This window comes from Suricata suricatta, chromosome 15 (assembly GCF_006229205.1).
Source record: "Suricata suricatta isolate VVHF042 chromosome 15, meerkat_22Aug2017_6uvM2_HiC, whole genome shotgun sequence".
NCBI lineage: Eukaryota > Metazoa > Chordata > Mammalia > Carnivora > Herpestidae > Suricata > Suricata suricatta.
In genome coordinates this window covers 76,524,339-76,541,520 of record NC_043714.1, presented here as the reverse complement: position 1 = coordinate 76,541,520, position 17,182 = coordinate 76,524,339, and positions in this window count along the sequence as shown.

Sequence of the window (17,182 nt, the reverse complement as noted above, 5' to 3'; positions counted from 1 at the left end):
TTCTGCTCAGGTCATGATCTCACGGTTCGTGGGTTCGAGCCCCGCATCGGGCTCTGTGCTGACAGCTCAGAGCCTGGAGTCTGCTTTGGATTCTGTGTCTCCCTCTCTCTCTGACCCTCCCTTGCTTGCACTGTCTCTCTCTGTCTCTCAAAAATAAATAAAAAGCATAAAAAATTTTTAAAAATTTAAATAATCACAAACCATAAAAATTATAAATTGGACTTCATCAAAACTAAACCCTCCTACCTTTTCAAAGACATTGTTAAGGAAACAAAAAGGCAAGAAACAGAATAGGAGACAATATTCACAGCATAAGAAGATAAGAAGCCCAAAGGGCAACAAATAAATGGGGAAAAGATTCAAAAAGACACGTTGCAAAATAAGGCATACAAATGGCCAACAAACAGGTAGGAGAACTCGGCATAACTAGACATCAAGAAAGTGCGCATGAAACCGCGGAGGGAGAGCCCCGCACGCCCGGCGCAGCGGTCAGATGCAAGCAGCCCAGCAGAATGGGGCACTGATGGGGGGGCAGGGCTCACTCACACCACACTCAGGGGAGCCCCAATGTTCTCCTGATTTGGAAAGCACCTTCTTACACGTTGAACATCCACTTATCAACCAACTGAGAAAGTTTACTCCTAAGTAGTCACCAAACATCGATGGGTACGTGTGCCCGTGTGTCGGCTCGCACAGCACAGCAGCTGTTTCCATGAAGCCCGAACCGGAAACCCCCCTGCCATCACCAGGAGGAGAACAGATGGGCACCGGCCGCCAGAAAGGACAACAGCTAAGGTGGGCTCTTCAAAATTTCAAGCTTTTGCGTTTCAAAGGTCATTATCAAGAGTCAAAAAAAAAAAACGGGAATATGAGACACTTTTTTTCCCGCCGTGTATCTGATAAGATGTGGCATCAGAATACATGCAGAACTCTTACAGCTCGGCAAGAAAACAACAAACAGCACCATTTAAAAACGGGCAAAGGATTTGAATTGACGTGTCTCCAAACATAATATACATGTGGCCAGGGAGCACACAAAAATTCGTTTTGTGTCATTCGTCACCGGGAGGGAGATGTAAATCCAATCCACTTTGCGCCCACTAGGATGGGCCGGGATCGATGATCACAGACGCCGAGTGTGAGCGACTCAAGTCTCATGCGCTGCTGGCGGCAGCGCTCCGTGATGGAGGCGCTTTGGAAAACTGGCAGCTCTTCAAAAAGTTAAATATAGAGTCACCATCCGACTCAACACTTCTAATTCTAGACATACACGCAAGCAAACTGAAAAAAAAATGTTCATCCAAACACTTGTACAAAATGTTCACAGCAGCACTATTCATAAAAGCCAAAAATGTGAAAACCCCATGTCCAGGCCCAGGTGGATGGATAAAGAGAAATTGGTCCGTCCAGATGATGGAATATTACTCAGCCACCAAAAAGGAATGACGTGCTGACACCAGCTTCCACACCGGGAGGCCTTGCAAACAGCCCGCTAAGTCAGATAAGCCAGGCCCGAAACACTGAACATGGTAGGATCTCACTTATATGACGTCTCCAGAGTCAGCCCATCACCAGGGACAGGGGCTGGGGGCGGGCCTTGGCTAATGGGAACAGGTTTTCTCTGCGGATCACAAAATTTTTCTAAGTTAGATAGTGGTGCTGGGTGTACGGTTCTGTAAATATACTAAAAACTGCTGAAATAATACCTTTTAAAAGAGTGAGTCTCGTGGTATGGGATCTATATCTCAACAAAGGTGTTTTTAAAATGTGAAAAGTGGTTCCCCGGGGGGCTCTGTTGGTTGAGTGTCCAAATTTAGATCTTGGCTCAGGTCATGATTGGCCAGGGTTGTGGACCAAGCCCTGTGTCGGGCTCTGTGCTTAATGTGGAGCCTGCGGGATTCTCTCTCTCTCTCTCTCTCTCTCTCTCTCTCTCTCTCTCTCTCTGTCCCTCCCCCACTTCCACCCCTCTCTCAAATAAAAAAGATGAAATAGATTTTTAAGAAAATGGAAAAGGCATGAATAGATAAACTAAGGATAGCATATTTGTACTACGGAAATGTTATTTGCCAATGAAGACGGATCACATACTGAAATACATAAATATGCACATGACTCTCAGAAGCGCACTGAGCTCACTGATCTAGACACAACAGTGTGTACACTCTAGTGTTCCACTGACATGAGACCCTACAGAGCCAGTCTGATCTGTAGCCACAGTTATGGGGGTGCTGGGGCCGGGGGGGGGTGACTGGGATGGAGCACAGGGTGACTTCTGGGGCCACTGGAAACGCTCTCCGCCGTTGTTGAGGTGGCAGACGCACAGGTGTGCGAATCTATCATATTTCACCAAATATGCGTTTACATGGGTGTGTGTCGTCAAGGGTCTCCTAAAGGTCAATCCCATTGACTTTTGAAACAGGTTAAAACCTCCTGAAATGTGAATAAATACATGCAGTTTATTAACAATTTGTCTAAGAAGCATGTCCATGTGTATCTAAGGTATTTATTTTTTAGTTATTTTTTTTAATGTACGTTTCAGAGAGCACGAGCAGGGGAGGGGGCAGAGGGAGAGAGAGAGAGGGTCTTAACCAGGTTTCACACTCAGCACAGAGCCTGACCCGGGGCTTGATCCCACGACCCTGTAATCATGACCTGAGCCAAAATCAAGAGTCAGACGTTCAACCAACGGAGCCACTGAGGCTCTCCTAAAATACTTATTACAAATACTGTTCTGCGTGGGTTTTGTTGCAACCCGGTTCCACTCTTGGAGGGAAACTGTAAGGCTCACTCAGTGCCTGGCTCTACGGGGGCACCGGGGACACCGGGGTAAACAAGACAGAGGCTTGATGTCTCAAGTTCACATCTCATCACGGACTGTTTACGTAAATAGCTGTGCATCTGTGTCTGTAAAGAGCCCCCAGAGTTTGAGAGCTGCTATGACGTCATGTAACAGGTGGAGTTTGTGTGCGGGGGCGGGGGGGGGGGCAGCGCTGCGTTTACAGAGCAGCCTGACTGACCGCGCACCGACGGTGCTCCAGGAGGAGAACCTGGCAAAGCGGTTGTAGGGGCCCCTCTGCCTGGGCAATCTCTCCACTTCTTCATCCGTGTCCTTGTGTGTTCGTCAGGAAACGCCAGACTGCGCGCAGTAACAAGCAGCCCTCGCGCACAAGCGTTTCCTTGCTCTGCTGCGGCTCCTTCCACTCCTGCTCTGCCATTGGGGCATCTTCCCCATCACGACGGGCTGAGCCGTCGTGAGGGCTCCTTGTGGCCCGGCCCTCCAGTGGCTGGTGTCACTTCTGCCCCTATTGCATGGTGACCACCTAGCCACCAGGCAGAATGGGAACGGGGTCCTTCCACACACCACGCAGAGGACAGGGGGTGACACAGAGCAGGGACGCCGCAGATCACAGGCCATGGGTCACTGGGCAAACTCTTCCCCTCATTCCACTCAGCCCTGGGAGCAGTGGTGCTGGTGTCTTCCTAAACCCATGTCAGCAGTAAGCCCTCCACGGCACAGCCCTGCCACCACTCTCCCTGCCTCTCCAGAGGGCTGGCCACGAGGGCTGGTTTCAAGAAGAGGATTAGATGATGTTTGTGTCGTCAAACAACACAGGCTTTGCCGTCCGCCATGCCCGGACGGTGCTGGCCCTCGGCGGCTGCTGGCCCTCGGCGGCTGCTGGCACGGCCGGGGGCGGGGAGTGGCTGCCGATACAGGATTGGACAGCTGCCGCTTCTAGCTGGCTTTCTGAGCCTCGAGCCATGGTCCTGGGCAGTGGCCACAACCCAGCCTCCCCCCCCCCCCGCCCCCCGCCCCAGTCTGGCTCACCCTCTGCCCCTCCTACTCTTCTTTTCTGTTGCTTTTGTTACTATTATTGTGGTTATTGTCATCGTCGCTTTGCTGGCTGTGCTCCCTTAGGAAGGTCGTGCCCTCCGCTGGCCCCAGTGTAGTTCCTGAATCTCTGTTTGGCTCGCTCAGCCTGAACAGATACCTCCCTCCCTTCCTCTTAATGAGGAAAATATAAGTTAATGAGCTTGCAAATGGGCACCAGGGCCATTTCTGGGAGGGAGACACCAGCACGGTCTGCGCAGAGTGCGGCGACGATGGGTCTTTAATAGGGAAGATGGAAAGGACGCCATGCTGTCCTGAGCACACAGCCGTTGCCAGAGCCGCAAAGCTATAAACTGGGATTGTCTTCGGGATTGAACTTTTCCCCTCTCTCCAGTGGCTATTAAATATTTCCAAGGAAATTACTCTAAAGGAAAGGTGTTTAGCTCAGCTCTCACTTAGCGAGCGCTGCCGCGTGGGAATCTGGCATCGTGTGGGAGCCTGCGGGAAGCGGCAGGGAGCCTGGGCTCCAGCTCTCCCTGTGACCGTCCCACTGCGGCTTCTGGTGAGACAGCTGGTGTTCCCAGGCCCCTCGCCTTTTGTAGAATGGGTGTGACAGGATGAGCAGTGACATTTATCATGTTCCTTGAACTCACCAAGCCCTCTGACATATATTATCTTGTTTAATTATCAAAATAATTCACAAGGGAAGCATTATACCCATTTTGCAGGCTCGCCAACCAAGATTTAGGTGATTTTTGCAGCTGGTATTGCAAACCAGGCCAGGATGAGTTCCCAAGGTCATGACTCTATGGAAGAAGAGCTTGCGAAGGGTAATTAGAGTCCAATTTAACAAATGTTAACAACACATTGCTACATGCTAAGGGAAAGAGGGGATGAGCAAGGGGTGTGAACTTGGCCTTCAGGAGCTCTTGATTTAACTGGGCAAGGCATGGGGTGACAGTCCTTGGTGAACAATCACGGCACGTCCAGTATGGATGGAGTCACAGGGTGCCTTATAGGACTGGGTAAGCGCGGTGGCTTGAGCCCGCGACTCTGCTTTGGCTCTGAGAGTCCCGCTAAAATTCAGGGAAGGGGGCGAGCGGGCACAAAGTCACAGGCACGAAGAGAGTGTCAAGGACAAAACCATGAAATGTCAGCCCTGTGGCCAAAGGCGGAAAAGCAAAGTCAGGAGACGACTGAATTAAGCCAATGGAGTCAGGTGAACTCAAGAGTCTGCCACGGGGAGCCGGAGGGACAGGTCGACCCGTTCTGTGGAACCCTAGGAGCCCTCTAAGCAGAGGCCCCAGGTATCCCCAGGGAGCAGTGAGTGTGTCGCTGAGGCTGAGACAAAGGAAAGCTCTTTTGAAGTCTTGATAAAAAGAAGACGGACTAGTCTCCGCCCTCGGCTCGCCCAAAGCACCAGGCGGGAACACCTGCCGGTCTCCAGCTGGAAGCTTGAGGTTTGCTGTAGGTGTCTCGCTGAAAGCGGGCTGGGAGGGAAGTCAGCTGAAGAGATTTATATTCATTATTTAAACTCACCTCCCCTTCCACACTCAAGTCTTAGACTCCGGAAGCCTGGCTCCTGCTCCCAGACGCTTTAAAGCGTCTTCTCTAGGTATGCCCACTGGCAAAGGGGAGAGATTTACAGGTGCTGGCAGTTGAGGGCTCCCCAATAACAAAGGCATTGTGTGTCCTTGTCACCACACATCAGACCCCTCCAGCCCAGACACACAGAGTATCCAGTTAGCTTTTCATGATCTGTGCACAAAAGTGAGCAGACCTCCATGGCTACTTGATCTTGGAGTGAACTTAAAATGTGAGTGAAATCAAAGCCAGCCAAAAAGAGCAAACTGAAACAAACAAAATGAACCAGAGATAGTAATCGATGGGGGAGAATGACAACAGAAATAACACTAAGTTCATAGCTCCAGCAAAATAGTGTGAGGTATCACGCCGTTTCAGCACTAGGGTGCTATGAGAAAGAAAAATTCAGAACACATAAAATCTCTTATAAATTAAAAGTCATAGAATAGAAAATTACTGAATTCCTAATATTGTGAAGATAAAATTGAACAAATTTTCCAGAAAGTAAAACAAAATAAGGAATGGTTAGAAAATACTAAAGAAAAGATGAGCAAGTGAGTGACAAGTTCAGGAGGTCTAATGTCCAAACAATGACTCTTCCCAGAGGAGAATCAAAAATGGAAAGAAGGTTATCCACGAAATAATTCCAGAAAGCTGACCAGTTGGATGGGTGCCTGTCACGGTGATATTTCAGACTATCAGGAATGAAGAGAAAACTCTGAAGACTCTTGGGGAAGAAAACAGGTGGAAAGCAAACAATCAGCCATAATAAGGGCATCAGTCTTGTGGGAAGTTGCATAAGATGCTAGAAGACAGAATTTATGGGTATTCTAAAGCATTTTGGTGATGGAGTGAAGACTTTCTTCAAGTTTGCATATGCGTTTCTCTCTGTATAAGTTCTGGGAAGCTCCTGGACAATACGTTCCATGTGAACAAACACAAACATGAAAAAGGAGTGGTGAAACTGAGGGAAACGATCTTATGTGGAAAGCAAATAGAGTGTGGCCAAGCTGATGGAGGAGGGGAAGCTTGGGACAGCAGTCTGGGGAGCGGTCCCTTTCCAGGCAACAGGGGGATGTAAGGGCCAAGGAGGAAAGGCTCCAAGAAAGCAGAGAAGCCAATGGATTATCTGACATGGCTCAGACAGGTCAAGAAAATTCACTCCTGCCAGAATGTCTAGCCAAGTTAGGCTTTGCACATGGGTAAATTAAACAATTTGGTAATTATTAACTCCCGGAAAAATAAAAATGCAGAAGAATAGACATGACTCAGCTCCTGCACAATCACAGCAGCCCAAGCCATGAATGGTGATTAACCACACAAGCAAATGGGGAAGGGGAAGTATGTGTGCAAGTTTAGGAGTCAGAGAGCTCCATCCTCGCTGCTGGGTGTTAGAAGTCAATAAAATTTACCTTAAACTAGAAAGTCAAGAAGTGGTAGTATAAATGTGCGATTCAGAAATAAGGAGTTAAGTGCCAAAAGGAACAGATATAAGTGAGGACAATGGATTCTTTGGGAAAATAGAAATAGTGAAAATTTGACAGAGGCCAATAACTCACTATCCTATGCCTCAGTCAAATCCTATTTTAATTGAGGACTATGATAAAGGAGCGAGCAGATATTACTCACAAGGGCTAAGCTGAAGGAGATCATTCAGGGCGAGAGCTCGATGGCTCTGCTAACTTCCCTTCCACGGATCTACCCCACCGATCCAGACTCAAACAGTGTGTCAGAAGGTGAGTGGGAGTCTGCAGAGCAGGAACCTCCAGTCCCTCTCTCCCACTGGTCCCAGGCGAGAAACGAGGCCATAAGACCAAATCCTGCCTACTTGAGGACTCTCATGGAGTGATTAAAAACATTTAACAGGACAGACCAATGGCTGTTGTCACCAGTCAGGTCCTCATTTCACCTTCTTGGAGTGGAATAAGAGCCAGGAGTATTTGGAGGAGTGACCTTTATTCTGGAAGCCAGAGAAATGGAGAGCAGGTGTCTCCTCTACCAAGATCTGGGAGCAGGCAGGATTAGAGCAAATGGCTTCTGTTTTCACTATAAGCTTTGTAAAACTGTATGCAAGTACCAAAAAAAAAAACCCGATATACTTTGATAAGAATAAAATTAAATGCTGAAGATTGGTTTGGAGAAAAGCATTTAAAAAATGGAGTACAATTTCAGTTCATTCTGGAACAAGGAGGAGTTCTTCAGACTAAGACGTAGGGAAAGGTACTCCCTTTTCTCTGAAGAACACATGTCAAGGCCCAGGGTTGTAAAAGTGCATGGTCTACTAGTGAGGGCTCCCCAGGAGGGATACCGTAAATAAACTGTTGGTTCTGGGAGAGAGGGGAGAGACTCAACATAGGGCTAGTGGGAGCTGGAAGCACATGAGGAAGGGCCATATTTGCAGGACAAGCTGAGGACCTTGGATTCCATCCTCCCCATAATGTGTGTAGGGAGGGGTGTGGGTAAGGGGCATAGTCAGATCTGGATTTTAGAAAGTATAATTGTCAAATATTCAAGGGGATCAAAGGTCCACAGGCAGAAGGGAAGGGGACAGATGAGGAAGATGGTAATCCTCCAGGGGAGAGACAGTAATTTGTTCACAGTAGCAACAACAGGTTTGTCAATGATCCAGTTGTTAATAGGGCCCAATAATTTCAGAATGTGGCTGACCATCCTGAGTAGCATGCACTTAGAGCAAGTTGGTGCCAAGGAGTGGATTTCTCCCTTTTGTGCAGTAACAGGGGGTGACTTTACACCCGGTCAGTACACACACGGCAGTTCTAGACGTGAGGAGACCCAGGGGTACTGGGCATGACAGGTAACTGTGGTGTGGCAGGGCACCAGCTGACCATTCTTACAGGTTTGTTGCTTGGGCCAGACTTTTGGGGACCACCTGGAGACACTCACTGCTGGAAAAAATTCTCTGGAGAGAGTGGTTTACAAATATCCAGAAAGGCTCTGAAGAGAAGGTAGCCCTTTAACTTGGTTTTGGAGGATGAGCTTGGAGCAGCACTGGGAAGAGAAGGGGGTGGAGGAGGTGAAGACAAGGGTTGGAAAGATGGTATGAGAAAGACCAGTAGCGAGCTCCTTAGAACACAAAAAAGAAGAAATAGTGTGGAAATAAGCTGTATGTAAAAAGGTCTGGGACAAATTGTGAAGGACCTTGGATGTCAGAATAAAGAGCTATGGGTTCATTCTTGGGTAATGAGGAGTCACTGAAAGATTTGAAGCAGGGAAGGGATATGGCCAGATCCGGGTTTTATAAATTATTGTCCAAGAAGTAGAGAGGAGTTAGAGATGAGAGATCTGGGACAGATGGGAACCACCTGGGAGACGTTCAGCAGTCCAGGTAAGTGATGATCCAGGCCTGAGTTTGAGCAGTAGCCATGCTGTGAGAGATGAAGCTTGGCAGGAGAGACAGAGAGACAAATACCAGGCAGAAACAGGACTTGATTGAGAAAAATTCTGGAATGTGAGTGAAGATTATTGGGGTATCTGGGAGTGGGGATGCAGAGTGTGGTCCAAAAAAGGGGAAGCGACTTGCTCAAGGTCAACCTAGAACTGCTGCAAGCCCTAATTTAGGAGTCCTTGCCAGCTGACGCCTGGATCAAGAGAGGTTTTCATTTTTGCATTGCTAGGCAAAGAACCAACTATCTGTTTCATTGTGTCCCAGTAGCACTGGAATGATTAGTGTTGGTTGGGTCCTAGAAGCCTTATTTCATTACTGTTTGACATCTTCAAAGGACAGAAACTCCAGCCCAGACAACAGCCCAGGCTTATAAATTAGTCAATTTAGTCCTATTCCAGCTGGAGAAGGTGGCTTTTTTCAGCCTCACATCCTCTCTAAAAATGGAAAAGTAAGAAGAAACACCCTCTCAGCCTAGAGGATACCACTAGCCAGAAGAAAATGAAGTATTTTCAAGGTTCTATGTGCTGTGCCATGCTTCTGCACTTAGGCAAAACAATGAGCTCTTCACATTGTTATTCCTGGGATTTGAAAAAGGCATCAGTGACCACACATTCACTTCAAATAAATAAATTTATCAGGGGGAACAGAAAAAAACTTGAAGGGAACATGCCCATAAGTGTTACTAAATTAATACATTAGCAGGGTTTGTGTAACGAACTCATTGATTTGGAAGAGGAAAACAAAGGAAAGTATTTCTTGAGCGCTCAGTATAGGCCAGGCACAGGAGAATATGCCTGCATCAGATCTTATCTATATCCAAGGAGGTGGATATCAGTGTCCTCATTTTACCAAAGAGGAAATTGAGATACAGATAGAAAGTTTAAATGCCTTGCTCGATTTCAAAACTACTGATCTGCAAAGTTGGAATTCACCCCAGACATGGTTTGGGGACAGAAATCTCAGAAAAGGACATGTCCTAAAGATGCATAACACAGTGAAGCAAAGTCCTAGTGAGAGAAGGGTGGAACAGGAAAGACTTCCAGAATCACAAAGATGTTCCATGTTGTAATCGGGGTCCAGGAGCAGCTTGGAGAGACGAGGCAGTTCTGCAGAGGGATGGGGAACACAGAACTAGAGAATCTTAGTGATTAAAGGGGACTATGGTGACCACCTTGTCCTTGCGCCCTAAAAATCTAAAACCGTAACACAGTCCAAGCCAGTGTTCCTCCCTCCTCCTCGTGCACAGGCTCTTGGGATTCTGAGCAGCAGCTGCAGCCATTGAAATGGTGTTCATTTCCTTCCTTTGTGAGAGCTGCATTGCAAGTGAAGAATGAGGGAGAGTGGGGGTGGTCTGAGAAATGACTCACTGAGAAAGGCAAGTTCATAAATGGGTTGGCATTAGGATACAAGATGCTTGAAGCCCTCCTACTTGTTCATGGTTAATGTTGGAGTGCACTGAGTCCTCCGCTTTATACACTTGGCTCTGACGGCTGCGTTTATGAGTTGTAAATCTACTGGGGAAGAGTGAGTTCAGAGCGACAGACGGTTGTAATACTTTCTCTAGTTAATGTGCTCGGAAATGGAGTATTCCTGCCATTTGGGCTCATCGCAATTTCTCCTTGAATATGTGGGGAGAATACAATAAGGAGGGCGGAACCGTGGACAGAGCCCCCTGGTCGACCAGAAACTGCTCTAGAATGGGTCTGTGTCAGCACCACGGACAGAGTCCCTGGTCGACCAGGGAGCCGCTCTGAGATGACTTCTGTGTCAGCACCGCGGACAGAGCCCCTAACCCCAGACCCGCGTGTCTACCCTGGGGGTGGAGAGAGTTCAGGACTGAGTTGTTAGCTTGGGCAATCTCCCACAGCAGCAGACTTGTGCGGTGGTAGGAGTTGGGGGAGGGGGTGGTGCCGCAGGAGGAGCTTGGTCTCTGGGCTTTGGTTCTCTACTCTGTAGGCTGAGGGGTGGTTGGTTGTCGAGCTCCATTCCTGTCCAAAATGCTATTCCCTATTAGCATATCCATTTGCCTTTGTCTTGGTAGGAAGCTTCATTTTCATAAAATAAAAGTGACAGCCTCTTCCATCTATAAAGCCCACTACAATTGGAAACACTCTTCACATCCTTCTCGTCATCAAACCCTAGCCAGGAGTGATGTGGTGGCTTGGGTGAGCACGGACTCTAGCGCTGGAGAGCCCGAGACTCACGCCCATGTCCAAGTCACTCAGGGAATCCGGGACAGAAGAAGAATCAGATTCCAGTCCTCAGTGCTGTGCTTGCTCTCACAACATCATGACGGGACGGAGGTGGGCTGGCAGGGAGGCTGCTGTAAGACATCCTCGCCTTCTAAGCTTTCACGGTGGGGAGTTTTGCATTAATAATGGAAAGCTGCTGCCAGAAGTATCGCTCTAAAACACAAATTTCATCATGTCACTCCTCTTGTTTAAAGCCCTTTAAGGGCTCCCCGTGGCCCACAGGATAAAGTCAAATAATCTTAGCAAGACAGTCAAAGCCCTTCAAAGTCTGACCCCAACCCACCTCTCTCGCTACAGCGCCTGACACTCCATCTCAAGCAGCTTAGTATCCAGTCCCCGGAAATTAGTTATTGTTCCGCAGAAATCTCTCCTGTGGCTCTGGGCCTCTGCATACATTGTCCTTTCTGCCTCGGATGCTCTCGTTTCCCTCCCCGGCCTCGGGCTGCTGATGGGTGAACTTGGATTCATCACCAAAACTCACCACCAGAGTTCCATCCTCTCTGAAGTTCACGCGAGTTCAACAGGCTGAGTTTACCTTTCTGCTCTGTGCTTCCACACAGCTTTGTTCTTACCTCAATTATCACATTTAGCACACTGTACTCTAATTATTTGGGCACATTACTTTCTTCTAAACTAAACTGTGAGCACCTCCAAGGCAGGGACTCCAGCTGATTCATCTCTGTTTACCCTGCCAGTACTGAGTTGCAAACGTTCACAGGGAATGTTTGTGAAATGAGAGCCTGGGACCAGAAAAACTAGTTTAAAAGATAAAATTATGACAGAGCACCTTGGTCTTTAGTGGAGTGCCTCTGGAACGGTTGGAAGGATCTGGAATCTGTGGGGTCAATAAGAGAAGATCCAAGTGCCAGTAACCATTAGCTACTGGCACCATTTAGCCCACTGCAGTGTTCTGGCCTCTGGGGTTGGGCTTTCTCTGTGGACTGGAGGCTGTTGCCTCTAGGGCAGAGCCCAGTCATCCAGTCCTCTGGTGTTTGCATCAGTAGGGGTGGGACTCACTGAATGATTCATCCTACTGCCTTGTCTTGTCATAAACACAGAGAATGTTGGTGGTGAGTTTAGATCCTACATTATAGCTAAAATTCATCCCATAATTCAACAAACCTTTACTAAGCACTTACTCTGATCTGAACCCTGTGCTAAGCATGGGGAGCACGGAGATAAACAAGCCACAGCCTGTCCCTTCATAGAGAATACCCCAAGGCAAGGACTGTGGATAGTCTAACCCATACGAGAGAGGTAGGGCATGGCAGACACTGGGCACAGGGAGGGGACAGTCTGGTCTAGGGGGTCAGGGAAAGCCTCTCTGGGGAAGGATGTTATACCAGGCGAGAGTGCAACACTACACAGCTCGTGCGTGTTCAGAGTGTCCTGTTGTCTGATGGCTGTCAGGCTCCCCTTTGACTCCCCCTCACAACCCATGGCTCTCACCAGACAGCCAGACAGTCAAAGTCACTTTCACATATTCTGAGGAGGCGCTAAAGAGAACACCTGGTTGGAAGTGGGGGGGGGGGCTGTTGAATTTCCGTGAGCTCCGGAAACCAGCCTTCGCTTCCTCCGGGACCCACTTGTGACTCTCGTCACTTGAGGGCGCCAGGCCTTAATGCCTCCATCACAAGCAGACTCTGGTGCTAATGGGTGTGTGATTTGAGGGATAATGCAAAGTCTGCTCACAGTTAGGGCTCCGATGTGTTACCAGCTAAAAGGGTGGGTTGCAACTGGGGGTCCCAGGATGCCCTGCTGATCTGCAACACTTCTGTCCCCAAAGGCTCTGAAAACCACTCGCATCTGCAGGGTTGGAGGGAAGGCCCCACTGCTTAGGTGTGGGATGCGTCCTTCCGGAAGTCTTTCGTGTGAAAATTCTCCAGATCTGATTCTCACAAGATCCTGTTAGGTGGGCAGGCCATGCGTTATTATTTCCACTTCATGGACGACACACTGAAAAGTAATTTGGCCAGAATGAGGGGTCTGGGCAGGTTTATTTTCTCCCAGCGGACGTGCCAGTCACTGCTCTCCATATCAATGCGCGAACACTCGACCTTCTCCCAGCGAGAAGAGCCTTCACAAAACTGCTAGTTAATGACTCTGGGGGGTGTTGGACCATGTGTGTTCTGCACACCCAGCACACAGCTTGGAGCCCCCAGGGCCTCCACGAGTATCTGCAGGTGATGAATTCCAAGGGGTGGGAGCCCAGCCCCAGAGCCCCCGCCAACACACAGCCAGGAAGTCAGCCTCAACCCCTCCATCCACAACACAGAGTGGGATCAGAAGACCCCAAAATGCGCCCACCGTGTCAGGAGGTTCAGATTCCTGCTCCCCCTCTTATTTCTGGGTACCGTTGGTCAGGTTATTTAATCCCCCAGAGCCTCCTCTGAAAAACAGAGAATGAAAGACCCCATTGGGCAATCGTGAAAATCACATAAAACAACATATGCAAATCACTTCACACAGATCCCAACAAGCCTGGTTTGCCAGACTGTAGCTACTTTTAGCCGACAGCAGCCTTGCCAGGGAGGCGTGCCACCCTATGACAGACATGTCCCTCCAGGTCATGATGGCTCCTTTCGGCGCTCTGCCCCCACTTGCGCTGGCGCGGGGGGGGGGGGGGGGACGCGGGACAGGAGGGAGGAGCCTCTCGCCCGCCGCGAGCCCCCGCTGGGAGAGGCAGCCCCCCAAACAACCTCCTCACTGTCCCGTTTGGCTTCTCCAGTGGAGCAGCTGAACCGTGGAGACTGGAAGGAAAGAAACAGGGACGGAGGAGAGGGGGCAGCGAGGGAGGGGCAGCTGGATCCGGGTCGCCAAAGAGGACGCTTCAAGCGGAATGCGGCACTAATTTAAATCCCAGAATGACTGACGTATTTTCCGTGGTGTTTTATTAATCAGCCTCAGATGGAGCACAATTTGCAAATTTCATGTGGCAGCTATTAAACATTTTCTCCCACGTAAGTAAATGAAAGGGATTTGCTAATTCCAGCAGACACTTCATGCATGGGTGATGGCGTGAGTGCCCGAGCCCAGGCGGACATGTGCAAGCCGCTCGGGACGCAGCCCGCACCCAGGTCCCAGCTAAACTGATTTAATCCCTCCTGCGTGTCTGCGGCCCCAGCGAACCTGATGAATATTGACACAGAGGCAGAGGGCGGTGGTGGCTAGGAGAAGCATCCGGTTAGAGGACCCGCGTCCCTGTCCCCCTGGGAGGACTCGGGGCAGCCGTCCCCTGGCTGGTTAATTCGCCACGGAAACAAGTGAGGCCTCTGGGTGTGAGTTGTTGTCTCTGTCCCCGAAGAGGTAAAAAGTCTGTCCTGGTCTCAAGATGCAGGCAGAGCAAGAAAGAGGCTCCCAGCTGCATGGAGGGCACACCTGCTCACAGACCCCTGCGCAGCCAAGACGGGCCAGGGCAGGGACGGGACTAACCAGCGCCCAGCCACTCCGCCGCCCGGCCGTGCGCGCCCCCTCTCTGGGCCCACGCAGGGCGCGTCTGTCTCCCCAGAGGTGTACTTCGCAGGCGGGCACGTGCGGCCGGGCAGGGACGGCTGCCCCGCTGGGGCTCCGGGAGCCGCCGTGGGACGTGCTGCAGGGCGGCCCGTGCTCTCTAACCGGGTCAGCTTCAAGTCAACCAAATTCAAATCTGCTCCGTGATGGCACGGAGACTTCTCTCTCACCCGCCCTGTGCCAGGCCCCGGGGGTGCGGTGGGGGCCGGGAGGCTGTGCTCCCGGCCCCTGTGGGCGCCTGTGCGGCGGGTCCCGCAGGAAAGAGGCCTCCCTTTACCCCGGGGAAGTGCTGTCTGGTGCCAGGGCCCGTGACTGCATCAGGGCTTCCCTCCAGCTTACCTGCTGCAAATGCAACGCCCAAAAGGCCCTTCCCTTCCTTTCGGTTCCGGAACAACTCCTGCCCAGCCCTCGGGGCCTCTTCCCAGAACCGCCTCCTCCAGAACCCTTGCAGCTGCCCCGTCCGCGGCCTCCACTGTCAGCCCCTCGCCTGGCGCACAGCGCGTGTTGCAAGCATTCAGGGAAGCATAACTCATCGTTTCCACGTGTCCGCAGGCCCTTGGATGCAGCAGGGACCCGACTCCCTCACCGTCACCAAATCCCGGGCCGAGAAAACATCCTGGCCTTGGGCAGTGATTGTTGAATGAATATTTTTTCTGCTAAGGTCTGACAGAAGAAAGGGCTGAGAAAAGCGATCAGTGCCCACCGGCCTCCGGCTCCTTCAGTTACGACAAATGTGCGGCTCGCGGCCAGATTGCCTGGAGTCCTCAGGGTCAAGACCCCTTCGCCTCAGCTCCTGACCCTGATACCACACGCCCGGCTCTCAGCAGGACGTGACAAGGCCGCCAGAAAACGCCCTCCGAACAGGGTAAGAATCAGCAGGAGGCGCCGGTGTGGCGGATTGGTCAGACAGGGCATTTAACGTAACTATACTGAATGTGGGAGGAGCAGGCAGCCTGCAAGGCAGAGATGAAAGTGTGAAGGGAACGTCCACAGAAAGTGCTAGAAGTCGACTGTGGAACAGAAAGGAAGGGTGCCTCCATGGGCTCACGCACAGGCTGGACACCGCAGAGGAAAGCGTCACTGAGCTTGAGGAGGGGCCCGAAGAAACTTCCCAAACCGAGGTCACAGGGAAAAGAATGAAAAAAAAACAAAACGGAAACAAAATCTCCAAGAGCCGTGGGACGGAACCTACGTGAGGTAGAAAATACCAGAGAAGGCAGAGCGGATGGAGCAGAAGAATGTGACGTCACCATGACGGGAAGCTCTGAGAACCGCAGGTGGTGGGAGGGGGAGGGGCCGGACTGACATCCAGCATCGGTGCCGCGTTGTCCTTGCCCTGCACAGCCCTTCGTGGCCAGGACCCGCTGGCTGTCGGGGTGTTTTCCCCTGATCTGCTGACCTCAGCCCCCACGGCGCTGGAGGCGGGCCTGGGAGCACGTGCAATGCAGGAGCTCTGTGCTGAGAGCCCGGTCTGCGGGGGCTGGTGACTCGCCAGAGGCGTTTCCTGGGCAGAGTCCGGGCAGCTCGGGAACCCCCAGGAGTAGAAGGAGAAAAGAATAAAGGGAGCCGTGCAGGGGGCGCCTGGGGGGCTCCGTCGGTTAAGCGTCCGACTTTGGCGCAGGTCACGATCACGGTTCGTGGGTTCGAGCCCGGCGTCGGGCTCTGTGCTGACAGCTCAGAGCCTGGAGCTACTTTGGATTCCGTGTCTCCCTCTCTGTCTGCCCCTCCCCCCTCACACTCTGTCTCTTTTTCAAAAATAAGTAAACTTAAAAAAAAACAGTGAGCCATGCATCCAGAGATGCCGTAACCACCCCTCCAGTGCAGGGGCCACAGCCGCCACAGCGCTGACCCCCGGACCCCCGCCCGGCCCTCACCTCCCCCTGCCGCTCTCGTGGTGCGGCCACGGCAGAAGCCCTGCCTCCCGCTCCCGCCCCTGCGGCCCCGCCCCGGTGAGCAGGGAAGGCGATGCTTCAGTGGCTCTGTGACTGGAGAGCAGGGCCTGGACCTCAGCGGCCCACGGCGGTGTGACGTGCCGAGCTCCGCGGAGAGAGAGAGAACAGGTCCGTTCAGGCATCACTCCGGGTGCCCAGGAAGCAGCTACTGCCCCAGGGAAACTGATCACCTGCAGAAAAAGCAAAACATAAAGTCTCGGACACAAGGGTCGCACCACCCCCTTCCCCAACATTGCTGCATTTTTTAAAGCTTATTTTTATTTATTTTGGGAGCGAGATAGAGAGCAAGTGGGGGAGGGGCAGAGCCCCAAGCAGGCTCAGTGCTGTCAGTGCAGAGTCTCACTCAGGGCTCGGACTCAGGAACTGTGAGACCATGATCTTGAGCTGAGATCAAGAGGCGGACTCAACCGAAGGGGCCACCCAGGCACCCTGACCCTGCTGCGTTTTCAGCAGCCCATCGTTCACAGATCACAGTCACCGTGGACGGAAGGTCTGTGTCTCCCCCAAACTCATAGGTTGATAGTCTGTCCCCCAGTGTGACGGTATCGGGACGTGGGGCCTCTGGGAGGCGACGTGGTCTCGGGGGCTGAGACTCTGGTGCGGGGTCAGTGTCCTTGTAAACGGGCCCCAGAGAGCACCCTCGCCCCTC